The sequence below is a fragment of the Grammomys surdaster genome, unplaced genomic scaffold (assembly GCF_004785775.1).
Source record: "Grammomys surdaster isolate TR1022 unplaced genomic scaffold, NIH_TR_1.0 220, whole genome shotgun sequence".
NCBI classification, from domain to species: Eukaryota; Metazoa; Chordata; class Mammalia; order Rodentia; family Muridae; genus Grammomys; species Grammomys surdaster.
This window is the reverse complement of record NW_021604665.1, coordinates 10,025,968-10,039,594: the sequence shown is the minus strand read 5'-3', so window position 1 is coordinate 10,039,594 and position 13,627 is coordinate 10,025,968.

Sequence of the window (13,627 nt, the reverse complement as noted above, 5' to 3'; positions counted from 1 at the left end):
ACCAGGTCAAATGCAAAAGGAAAATTATTGTTCCCACTGCCAATCATCTAAGAAAAGAGGCTGCATTTCCCTGCAGGATCAACTTATAAATCTTGGTAGTCATCCTTTTTCATGGTGAAAAAAAATAGCCAAGACATTAACTTACAGGGAGAAAGATTTATTTTGACTCGTAGCCTCCATCTATACTCTCTTAGTCCCACTGTCATTCGATCTTTGGCAAAGGGAGTACAATATAGCAGGAAAAATACAGTATTTCAAATGTTTATCTCGTGGGAAACAAAGGGAGAAATAGAGGAAAGGAGGGAGGGAGAGAGGAAAGAAGCGAGAGAAAAAAGGAAAGAGTGAGAGGAGAGAGAGAGAGAGAGAGAGAGAGAGAGAGAGAGAGAGAGAGAGAGAGAGAGAGAGGAGAAATCTTCGATGGCATGCCCTCATGACCTAACTTCCTTTCACTAGACCCCATCTCCTAATTGTTGCACCCCTCCCATTAATTCCAGGGGTTGTATACCATTACATTAGCCTCTGAGGTACTTTTAAGATACAGGACCTGACTACAGCATGAAGATAAAGTATGTGAGGTGAGCTGGGGATATACATCAGTGGTAGAGCACTTATCTAGCCTATGTGACACCCTGGATATGAACCCCAGCATTATAGGAAGCATGGAGGGATAAGGGAAGGAAGAAGGAAATAAAAGTTGTAATGAAGAAGGAAGGAAGGGAGAGAGGGAGGGAGGGAGGGAGGGAGGGAGGGAGGGAGGGAGGGAAGAAGGAAGGAAGGAAGGAAGGAAGGAAGGAAGGAAGGAAGGAAGGAAGGAAGGAAGGAAGGAAGGAAGGGGAAAGAAAGAAGGGATAGGAGAGGGAAAGAAAGAAGGGAGAGAGGAACAGAGGGAAGGGGAGAATGGACTGGAGAACAGAGATATGATGTACCTACAAAGAAAATGGTCCAGTAGAGACACAGGATATAGAAATCTGGGGCTAATCAACATTTCTCTTTTAGAGAGCTATAATTTGCCTGTAAAAATAAATAGCTGGCTAATTTTAGCAGAGAAAATCTTGGACTGCTAGGTGTGAAATGTTTTTACAAGCAACCCTAGCTCTACCCAATATTTGAAAGTTTGCAGCAGAAAAGTTTCTCTCAGCAGTTTGGATAACTTTGTTTGTCAACTGCATACTTATTACTGAAAAACAGTATGGTATCTCTGGTATTTTGAATGTGTACTTGAGTAAGCAATCTAGATCGTCTATGCTGGAATGTTCTATTTATATTTGGTACGTTCTTTAATATCTAAATATTGATGCTTTACTTCTAAATAATTCTCCTGCATCTGTGACTCTGTGAGAAATGTTGTGGCCTGTTTTGAAATGAATCAATAGAGCATTCAGCTACTTTTAACTTAGATATTATATTTTAATAGATTTTTAAAAATACATATTCATGCTGGAGCAAAGCCATTCCAAAAAGGTAATCATCTTGTGTGCTGCTATCTTTTCTCTCTTCTCTTCTCTTTCTTTTGTCTTTCTTTCTTTTCCTCTTCTTGTCTTCTTCCTCTTCCTTATCTTCTTTTCTTTTAAGAAATTATTTCTAGTTTATAAGTCTTCATCTTGAAAATAAATTACACTCAATGCAATTTATCTCATGAGTGAAAACAGTCATTTCTAGTAACAGTGGGAAAATCCAAATGGAATCTAAAGTTTAATGATAACCTTTGGTTATCTAATATTAGACTTGACCAATGTGACATAGTAGCTGCAGGATGTTAACTTTGTTGAAAACTGAATCAGAGATCTTCAGTAAATCTGAAGTTATTCTAACATAAGGTGTTTATTTTAATATTTGAATTGGCTACACCTAGATACAAGGACAGCTGTGATTTGAAGAAGTGCATCCCAAAGGCCCATGAGTTGGACCTGCAGCCTGTGGTTCTGTTCCATGGTGACAGAACCTACAGGCCATGTTGGAGTTCTCCCTATTATACTGGAGAGGTGGAATTGAAGGAGACTTGAAGGCCCCACTTCCTACTCTCTCTCTCTTGTTTCCTGGCCACTATGTGGTGAGTAGCTTCCTCTGACACATACTACTGTCATGATAGCATGCTTCACGACAAATGCAAGAGCAATGGGACCAACCCGCTCTGGGACTTAAATAAACTTCCTGAACTATAAGCCAGAGTAAACATTTCTTCTTTGTAAGTTTCTCTATCACAGAGATTTGTCATAAGCATCTTTGTAGCACTCTTCTTTGTATCAACTGAATAAGGGAATGCTTCTGTCTTAGGGTTTCATTGATGTGAAGACACAACATGACCAATGCAACTCTTATAAAGGACAACATTTCATGGAGCTGGCTTGCAGTTTCAGGGGTTTAATCCATTATCATCATACTGGGAAGCAAGACAGCCTACAGGTAGACATGGTGCTAGAAAAGCCAAGAGTTCTATTTCTTGATCCAAAGGTAGCCATGAGAAGTTTAGATTCCAGACTCGGTGGAGTCTGAGCATAGGAGACCTCAAGACCCACCCTCACAGTGATGTGCTTCCTCCAACAAAGCCACACCTCCTCCAATAAGGCCACACTTCCTAATAATGCCACTCCTATGGCCAAACATTCAAACACATGAATCTATGGGACTCAAATCTGTTCAAACCATGACAGGTGTTCACTGATCTTCTACTATCCAAACATATATTATTCTAAATATCATGCTTGTAGGAGAAATCTGAGTAAGGGAAACAAAGCCAACTAAAGTGACCATGGTGTGTGCTATAGTTGACTCTGTTTAGACATAATGACTGTCTTGAACAGACTCTTTTGTCTTGATCATCATCTCAGTGCAGAGATGGATTCCTGTGAGTAACACCACCTCCTTATGCAATGTACTATTCAAAACAGGTATACAAGCAAACTGCACAGCATCAACCGCCACTCCATGGCTGCTGTGTGTCAGGTCACTTGGACATTTGCTTTTCACTGTCAAGATTATGCACCATTCTAAGTGAGAAACCTCATCTGTTTTCCATGCTGGTAGACCTTGGGTTCCTCACTTGACTGTAGAAGCCCAAAGATAACATAATGATGGATGTATTGATGAATTAATTTGCTGGAATTCATACAAAAGGATCTAATGGAATATAAAGAGTTGTATGTCTCCAAATTCACAGTGAAACAACTCTAGGACTTACATGTATTCTTTTCAGTCAGTCAGAGAGTTATATTTCTAATAGCCTGTGATGATTGTGCATTAAAATTGATGAATTTACAAAGCACAGGCAATATGAAGGACAATTGATTCATTGCAGGGGGGTGGGGGGGATCAGGCAGGTAATGAGAAGTTAAGCCAATTCAAAATATAGTGACTACAAAGAATGGGACTGCCATGTTAAAGCACATCTCCACTATTAATGTGGGAAGACTCCAATTCAGCCATTGGCTTACTGAGCAAATATTGTTTGAGCGCCACATGTTCCAAATTAGTGAATAAGTTAAACAGGAACCCACCCCAGTGTACTGGAGCAGACAAAAAACAAGCAGAGCTATTGTGACTGACAAGATCACACATACAATGCTCCTTGACATGTCCAGGGTTGGCAGGGAAGACTGGGAGCCTTATGACAACAAGCAAGCAGGATCAGGGCTTCTTTGAGTTCCTTGATTATTACCTAGTTTATCATGTAATATTATCCAATAGTATAGATCAGCAGTTCTCAACCTGTCACAACCCCTTTGGGGATTGCATATCAGATATCCTACATATCAGATATGTACATTATGCTTCACAACAATAGCAAAATTACAGTTATGAAGTAGCAATGGAATAATTTTATGGTTGGGGTGGTCACCACAACATGAGGAACTCTAATTAAGGGGTCACAGCATTAGGAAGAAGATTAGGAGGACACTGGTCTAGGTTATGTTCCAATTGTCACCTAGCTACAGTCTACCTATTCTCTAAGAGCAAAACTAGGAGCTAGGTTCTATGCTGATATTTAGTTTGTGGAAAGGAAAGCGTATCTAAGAAGGAGCTCCACAAGATCACATGGATAGAGCAGGATGTGGACCCAGGTGTTCTGAGATCTTGACTTTGACTCTATATCCTTTTTCCTCAGCTCCATTCTCTGTTAGTCAACACGAATTAGAAGTTCTTACCTTAAATTCTAAAGTCTTCCATTTCCAGGGGTAGCTTTGGTCACAGTGACCCTCTAGGAATCCCAAGATCTCAGTTTTTTGAAACGTGTAAAGATGAATTAGCTTCTCAGTTAGTTTCCTCTTTCTGTCCAGTGACAGTAACTATTATCAGTGGAAATATGCAATGTCTCAGAAGCTGACAGGTCCACTAGCTTAGCATCTTTCTTGTAAATCATCATTGTTACTTTTAACACGAACAATTTGCTACAACCTGGTAGGTTGCAGAATTTCTTCTTAAGTTTTTGCCAATGATGGGATAGAATATTTTATTTAAGTCTTTCCTAAATCCCATCTATAGTAAGATACTTGTTATTTTAATTAGTTATTTATAAATAAATGAATAGATAAATAAATGGCCAATTTGTTCTTTATCTCTGCCTCTTGATTTGAATGCCATAAGGCTGGTGATGCTGACAGGAAGAAGCTGAAAGTGATAAATATTCATTTATCTCATACATTGAAAATCAGCATGGCTAAATAGTTCAGACTGGGTGCTAATCTTCTATTTAGCACTTGGCTGATTATTATCCTGCCACAGGAAAGTGTGAATAAATATGAATTTGTAAGACCGTGCACAGGGCTAGTGCATCAACAAAGGTGTTAATAAATAATGACACCGGTAACCAGGTAACCAGCATCCTCCTCATTGCTGTCACAGCAAACCTCTTTATTAATTGCCTGGGAACACTCTAACTGTTCCCTGCAGATCAACTCTGTAAAGGAAGAAAACAAAAAATGGCACTGAATTTGCCATTTTACCCATTTTTTTTCAAGATTTATTTTAGTTTTGATTATGTTAATATTGAGTATATGTCTATGTCTGGCACTGTCCACATGAGTACAGATGCCTTTGGAGACCAAAAGAGCTAGTTGGATTCTCTGCAGCTTGAGTGGCAGTGGGCCATAAGCTGCCAGGTGTGAATGCAAGGAACAGAACTCAGACCCTCTGCAAAAGCAGTACACACTCCTAACTGCTGAGTCATTTCTTCAGCATCTCTCTTAACCACTTTCAGTTGTCCACTTCACTGGCATCTAGTACACTCATGTTGTCATGACACAATTCCACCTCCCACCTCTAAGAGATTTCGTCTTGCAAAACTAAAGCTATGCACCAAGTACCCAACTCTCTGGACTTCCTCCCCTTGGTCCTTGGCAACCATTACTCTGCTCTCTTTGTTTAAAAATACAGTTTCTACATTATATGAGAGTAAGAAGACAACATTTGCCCTTTGGTGATGGCCTTGTTTCACTTGCACCATGCCAATCAAGACTTAAAATTAGCACTCAGATTCACCGTCCTTGCCTTTGTTGGGCCATGTGTCAAAATTCCTTGCTTTTAAAAACTGGGTAATATTCCATTGTATGCCTACATATGCTGCTTAGCTATCCATCTATCACTGGGCACTTAGGTTGTTTACACCTGTTGGCTCCTGTGAATAATGCTACAAAGAACATACTTAAAAATATCTCTAGTCCTTAGCTTCAGTTTTATCATGTGAGTAGCCAGAGGTGAAGTTATTGGATTATACATATGAGTCACTGGGGTGGATGGGAGCAGGGTGAGTGTATATATGTACTATTCCATTGACCCACATGCAAAGACCAGGACAGGGCCTTCTTCTTTCACTCTCCACATTATATCCATGAGACAGGGTCTCTTGTTGACCAAAGCTCATCATTTTGGCTAGGATGGCTGCTCAGGCGATCAAAATTGTCTCTGCCCTTGCCTACCCCTCCCCTACCCCCAAACAGGAGTTGCATATACATACACACAGAGCCATGCCTAACTTTTCATGTGGATATGAGGGATTTTAACTTAGATCTTCATGTTTTCATAAATGTCCTTATCCACTGATCCAGCTTCCCAACTATGGGTCAGTTTTTGAGACATCAACACTGTGTTTCTCATAAAGGTTGCACCATTTTACCTGTCAAATATTAGTACACTGGAGTTTGATTTTTCTACCTCCTTGCTAGCACTGATCACTGTCTGTTGTTGTTGTTGCTTGTTTGCTTGTTTGCTTGTTTGCTTGTTGGTGGTAGCCTTCCTAATAGGTATGAGAAATGATGAATTACTTTTAACTCAAATCAGTAGATGAAGAAACTGGGGCACAGAAAGTTAAAATAAGCTGTCGTGGCTCATACTGCTGCCAACTGCCAATAGATTTTTATACCCCATACTGATTTCTTTTAATAATGAAAGCAGATGCCATTTATTGAATGTACTATGCTCCAAGCACTACGGTAAGCATTCTGTATGAAGAATTTCACACCATACTCTCGAGGTGTCTATAAGACAGGTTTTATGGTTTCTACTCTTCTAATGAAGATTAGAACAGCAAGAAACTGAGCTCACTGTCCAAGGCACTTACTCATAAATAAGAGAGTCAGAATCCAAATCCAATTTCTGAACTCAAGGTTTAAGCAATCAACCTCCTTCCTACATTATATTTCAGTCAAACAAACATCTCATTAAGTCCTTTATCTTTCTCCTAGAGATGCCCTCCTTCCTTATAGATAATCAAAGCCATTCTCTTATATTTCTTGATTACTTGAATTTGCTTACCCACCCAGGAAGGCTTGTGTTGGCATCTGGATGAAACTCCTCAAGGCTTTCCGATGAGCTCAGACAGTTGAAACATGTACACCTCCTGGAACATTCCTTTCCAGGTAGTGTATGTTGGCATGGTTCAATATTGCCCAAAAGGTCTGCTACTTTCAAAGGAGCCTCTCATTTCCCTCTGAATCTTTCCCAGCTACCTGGCACTTGTTCTAATTGTACCAGCACCACATGGTGACTCGTTACTTGGCGTACTAGCCTATCTGTGGATCTGACAAACATTATCACTCTGGTGTGACCCAAAACTGATCTCTTAATATGCCTTTTGAACTCTGCTAAATCTTGCCAGCAAGGAACCAGTCTGTTTTGTGGAACAGAGTGTGCCAAATAATTTAGAATAATGTCACGTGATACCTGACACTACAGCTCAGTAGTGAAACACTTGCTTCCTATACACAAGCCTATGGGTACATATCTAGCACAAAGAGGAAAAATATTTAGAATATTAAATAGTACATAAGTAATATTAAATGGTAATTCATTCTGAGTGTGGACTGTGCAGCTCGTTCAAACTAGCTTCAGAACTCCAGCCAGCCATTTCATAGACTCTATACTTTGAGCAAGCAGGTTTACCCCGAGCCTTAGTTTCTCACAAGGTGAAGATAAAAATAATATCCCTCATACCTCTATAAAATATGCTTTAAAGTATCTGTATCATAAAGTTATAAAAGGATCAAATGAGATTCTATTCATCAAAATAATAGCTTGGCATCTGGCACATAGTAAAGGTTCCATAATTGTTAGTTGCCCTATTAAATCAGACTGGCTCCATGATAACATTCCAAGGAGAGAGATTAATCCCTGCTGTCATGTCTAGGAAAAAGACCTATACACAGTAGGTCAGATCTAGAAATCTTTTGGAAGGTTATTGTTCATTATTTGGTGGGATAGCCAAATAGTTTTCAACCTTGTGACCCTACATCTCAAAACTTTCAATCCCAGGACCAAAGAGGATCAAAGTACAAATGAAGCCAGAGAGAGCAGGCATGGAGACAGGCACACACAGGAATTCCAGGACTTCTCATCCTCTGAGAGTCAGCCTTGAAGATGCCTGATGCTTCAGGCCAAAAGAAGTTGGCTATGGTCTATGTGTGAAGAGATAGGGTATTGAGCAATGACCTGCAGGTTTAAACAGTTACAGCATCTTGCCCACCTGAGGAGCCGTCCTAATACTTCTCCCTGGTGATTATCCTGCTTTTTCACATTCACATGTTAGGAAACATCTCCTCTATGGGACATTCTAATCCAAGTCATCCGATCTGAGTCTTCTGAACATAGTCAGGTCGCATACAAACAGGAAACATATTGTTTGTGATTGGAATGTTGTGCCAGAAGGGTGGCCCAATGCTTAGTACCTGCTTACATCACTGCTGGGATTTGTGCTCAGTTGTGATACAAAGTGATAGGGCATCCTCCTGAATAGATCTTCTGTTAAAGACTTGGTCCCCACAGCAATGCTCACAGGGAGACTTGCTTTTGTGAAAGGACTGGATCATGAGCGTGCTGTCCTAATCAATGGTTTAACTGAATAATGGACTGAATAACAGTCCATAACTGAATGGACTATTTGTTGTTGAGTGGTAATAACAACTTTGGATAGAGAAGCCTAGTTGGAGGAAGTGAGTTACTAAGATGATTTTGAAAGATATATGTCATCTCTAGCCTCTTCCCTGACCCCCTGCCCTACTTCCTGGCTGCCATGAGTTGAGCAACTTTCTTTTAACATATCCTTCCATAATGCTTCAAGCTCACCTATGTCCATAGCAATGGAACCAACAGGTCATTGATTTAAGCCTCAGAAACCATTAGCCCAAATTGGCTCATCTCCCTTAAGGTGCTTGCTTTGGTTTCTTGCAACAGCAGCAAATATGATTAATACAAACTCTGTCCTTGTACTTGTTCGGGGACTAAATTGCCTAACAGAGTAATGCCTGTACATATGTACCTACTTAAACTTGGACTGGCTGAAAATTATAGTCACATTTAGCATCAGCCATACTGCAAGGGCTTAATAAGTGCCTGTGTAGTGGATAGAATAGAGAACATTTGAGTCATCACAGCAAATTCCGTTGGCCAGAGATGCTCTAGAAAATAGACCAGATCTCAGATCAGTCACATAACAAATGTTATCATAGTCAGATGAGAAGGGCAGTCCACAGCCTAGTGTGATAATATTAAAATGCCATGCGTTTCTTAATGTATATCCCACAAAATTTGGAAGTCTAATTCCCCTTTCTTCAACATAACCTAGTCTTGTTGGCTAATAAACCAAATGAAACAGAAGTTATGAGGTTTGTTTTTCTGTTTTTAGAGAAAGTAAGTTAGCTTCAGCTTGGCTTCTGCTCCTCTCCTCTTCCCCCTGCCCTCTTCTCACTCCCCACTTTCTCTGATAATTCGACCTTTGTGGACTGTGAGTAAACTCCAACCACTTGAAGAAGCCATTTACAGGTGTTTCCTCCAACAGTGTTTCCTCAAGGCCCAGCTGACAATCAGCAGAAAGAATCTATACATGTGGGATGGTTTCTCTATCCCAGCCTTGAACTTGCCCTGCTGAAGGTCAGTGGAAGATACAAGGGTGTTCCCACTATATCCTGCCTTCCTCGTGGATCCATGAAGCTTCTCCTGTTGTCTGAAGTCTCTGTGTTTGAGATGACTCATTATGCATCAATAAATAGTCAGTACTAGAACACATCATTTGAAAATGACACATTTTTCATTATGTAGCTTTAGTGAAATATTTTTAATGTGTCTTGAACAAAACTCAAACCGTGATGAAAAGATGTGAAAGGAAGTAGAGAGTTCTCCTCAATGCAGAGTGAATTGCCAGTGGTTCTAGAATGATACACATGGAAACTGTAAAAACTTTATGAGGTTATGTTTTACACCAGCAACTTTCTCAGTATCCACCTGTGCATGGTCTCCCTCTGGCCTGAGTCTTTCTCCTAGCCTCACTCCTAATAACTAAAACATAGATAACGTTTTGTACTTGCTCTACCAAATATCAGAATTTTTTGAGTAGCAGTTCTCCAGTTCTCCACAGAAATTATAATCTGGTTAGAACAGGGCTGAGGTGTACTACTTCAAACTGAGAACATGCTAATTGCCTGTATGCTGTAGATTCTATCACATTACTGTAACTTCAGTGCCTGGCAAAATCAACTCAACATAAAAAGAAGTGACTTGTGCTCATACTTTCAAAGGGTTTTAGTCAGTCCCTCATGTTTGGAGAAAACATAGAGAAGTTCATGGCAGAAGAGATATTTGACATGGGTTACTCACATTACATTGGACCAGAAAGCAAAGTATAGAACTAAAACCACAGGCCAGGCTGTTGCCTTCAAATGTCTGCCCTTAATCTACTTCTGTCAACCCAGACCTTGCCTCCCAAAGCCTTTCAGCTTCCCAGAATGATATCACAAGCCAGGAAACAAGTGTTCTAAAGTTAATGCCTTGATGGGCATTTCAGATTCAAATCCTAACAACACATAAATGATTTTCTAAATTTTCTTTACTATCAATTAATGTAGTACTTCTCTGGAAGTAGAACTTTGAAACAAAAAGGACTCAGTTTAAACTATCTTATTGGGGTGAGTTGTGTAGAGAGATAAACACAGAAACTGGGGAAGGCCAGGAATAAGGACATGTTGTTGAGTTGAGACATCCAACTAGGCCACACCTCCAAATAGTGCCCCTTCCTGAGCCAAGTATATACAAACCTTCACAGGGTGCTTCTAAGAAAGTTTAGTGCTTAAATCAGTAGACTGAGAAGGTCCACTCTCACTCTGTGTGCTAGAAGAGCTTATTGGAACTCTTAGAAAAGCTCAATCCAGCCCAGGAAGGAGAAAGCCTTTGTCTGTACTCCTGTTCCTCTTGAGTCAGTCATTGCCCTGTAGCATCATCTATCTGAAGGAGAGCCAAATGTTTCCAAGAGCATGTCATAGCATGGTGTGAAAAACATTAGAGCAGAAAACAAGAAGTGGTCATAAATCATAAGACATTATGTTCTCCACCTCTCTCTTCACTAACCAGATACCTATTAATAGTTGCATTTAGGTGTAACTTTGATACCAAGATAGCTGATAAGGCATAGTCTCTGGTTATGTCTAAGGCACTGTCTTAGTTAGAGTTTTACTGTTGTGAACAGACACCATGACCAAGGCAACTCTTATAAGGACAATATTTAATTGGGGCTGACTTACAGGTTCAGAGGTTAAGACCATAATCATCAAGGCAGGAACATGTCACTATCCAGGCAGGCATGGTTCAGGAGGAGCTGAGAGTTCTACATCTTCATCTGAAGGCTGCTAGTGGAAGACTGACTTCCAGGCAGCTAGGACAAGGGTCTTAAAGTCCACACCCACAATGACACACCTATTCCAACAAGGCCACACCTCCAAATAGTGCCCCTCCCTGGACCAAGCATATACAAACTATCACAGGGTGTTTCTAAGAGAGTTTAGTGCTTAAATCGGTAGACTAAGATGGTCCACTCTCACTCTGTATGAGAGCACATTCCAATCAATGGAGGGACAGTTTTCTGGTTGCTGTGACATCCCAATCAATAGAGGGACATTTTTCTGGTTGCTATGACACAATACTTAAAGAAATGCATCTTCAAGAAAGAAGGGTTTATTTTGGCTCGCAGTTTTAGGGTGCAGTTACCTTGATACCAAGATAGCTGATTCCCTTCGAGGTGGGGAAGGCATGGAAACAGAGAAATAAATGAATGCTCTGCTCACTTTCTCCTTTTTATTCAATCCATGACCCCAGCCCATGGGATGGGACCATTCACAGTCAGGGTGAGTCTTTCTGCCTCAATTAGAATGCAGAAACTCCCTCCTAAGTATGCAAAAAAAAAAGCTTATCTTTGGATGATTGTAGATCCTGTCGGGGATGATGATAATAACTCTTGCATGTGGCACAGAAGATAAAAACAGATGAAAAGTAATTCACTTGACATGACATTTCTTGTCTCTTGTCACCAGAAACCAGGTTCTCTGGCATTTTGTACCAGATCATCCCATCCCAAGCTCTCAGATCTTTAGCCTCAGATAGAGTCATGTCATCAGTTTTCCTGCTTCTGAGGCTCCTTTGGATTTCAACTCATCTGACCTCCTAGGTTCTTCAGCTTTCAAGCAACTTATCTCACAACTTCTTGGCCTCTATAGATTCTTGAAATGGTCACATTGACCGGTGTTTACTTCCCTTTCTCTTTCTTCCACCTACTCTTTCCTCAGCTAATATACTTGACCCTTGGCTCATAGATCAGCTGAAATACTTACTTGGCTGAAAAAAACAAAAACAAATACTTAGCCTCAGAGTGTCTGATCCCTTGGTCTCCTTGTCATTGTTGGATAATGCCATTATCGACAGATGTAGAAGAAGGGAATGGCAGACCAATGACTGCGCTGGCTTGATGCCATCATTCTCAATGTTCTCCATCATAGCAGCTCCCTTAGTTCCTTACAGAGTCATCAGTCACATGCATTGCTATAGTAATCATTTTCTCTGCTCACTGCCATGAGAAATTGCAAGCAACCCACATATTCCTAAATCCTGTCAAATAACAACCATTTCGTCTCACTTAGTCTGCAGTAAAGGGTATAATTTAAGAGACAGAGCCAGCCTCATACCGTAAGCCATACAACCTGTGAGGTTTGAAGTATTTTGTCTAGAAACACCCATCGGAGTGTAATTGCATAGCTGAAGGAACTGCTTTCAAGCTTCGTATCACAGGAACCACAGTAGTTTTACTTCGTGTTTCTTTAGAGAGGCTTTGAGTGTGGTGAAGCATCTCTTGGCGGGATCTAGGTGTACTCTTTAAGCAGGGAGATAGATTGATGTGTTTCAGAACACCTTCCCTCAGTGAGGCTTACAAGAGGATCCCTATCATAACAAATGACATCTTGTATACTGTTCCATCTTCCAGATCTGTTTCCAATTCTAGGCACAGCTGTAGAGGACAGCTCTATCCACCCGATGCAGACGGGTGACACTGACCTCATGTCTGTGTCCCACACTGCACTCATGTCTCTGGCACTTCTGGAGTCTGCAGAACCCACAGCAAGCCCAGATGTATGAAGGATTTAACATCCCCAGAGCAGCTCACTCCTAAATAGAAGCTGAACAGGATCCAGTCCCTACCTTTGGAATATATGATTTAGAAGTATGACACACGTGTCTCAAATGGCCTGGAGGAATCGAGCCCCCATTTCCCAGAGTGACAGACAGCCTCACACATTAACATTGGGTTTGTTCCTCCCCACTTCCACATTCTTCACTCCATCAACTTTTGGCCTGCACGAAATAAGCCAAAGAAGACTTCAGAAAATAAAAATTACATATTTTCTGATGTCTTAGTTAGGGTTACTATTGCTGTGATAAAACACCATGACCAAAAGCAACTCAGAGAGGAAAGGGTTTATTTGCTTACACTTTCACATCACTGTTCATCACCGAAGGAAGTCAGGACAGGAACTCAGAGCAGGAACCTGGAGCAGCTGATGCAGAGGTCACTGAGGGATGCTGCTTACTAGCTCTCTAATCATAGTTGCTTAGTCTGCTTTCTTTCTTTCATTTTTTTCTCTCTTATTAAGTTGCTTTTATTTATTTTACATCCTGCTCAAAGCTTCTGCTCTCTCCTCTACTCCCAGTCTCTCATTCCCAGTCTCTCTCTCTCTCTCTCTCTCTCTCTCTCTCTCTCTCTCTCTCTCTCCCTCTCTCTCTCTCTCTCTCTCTCTCCCAGTCTCTCTTTCTCTCCCAGTCTCTCTCTCTCCCAGTCTCTCTCTCTCTCTCTCTCTCTCTCTCTCTCTCTCTCTCTCTCTCT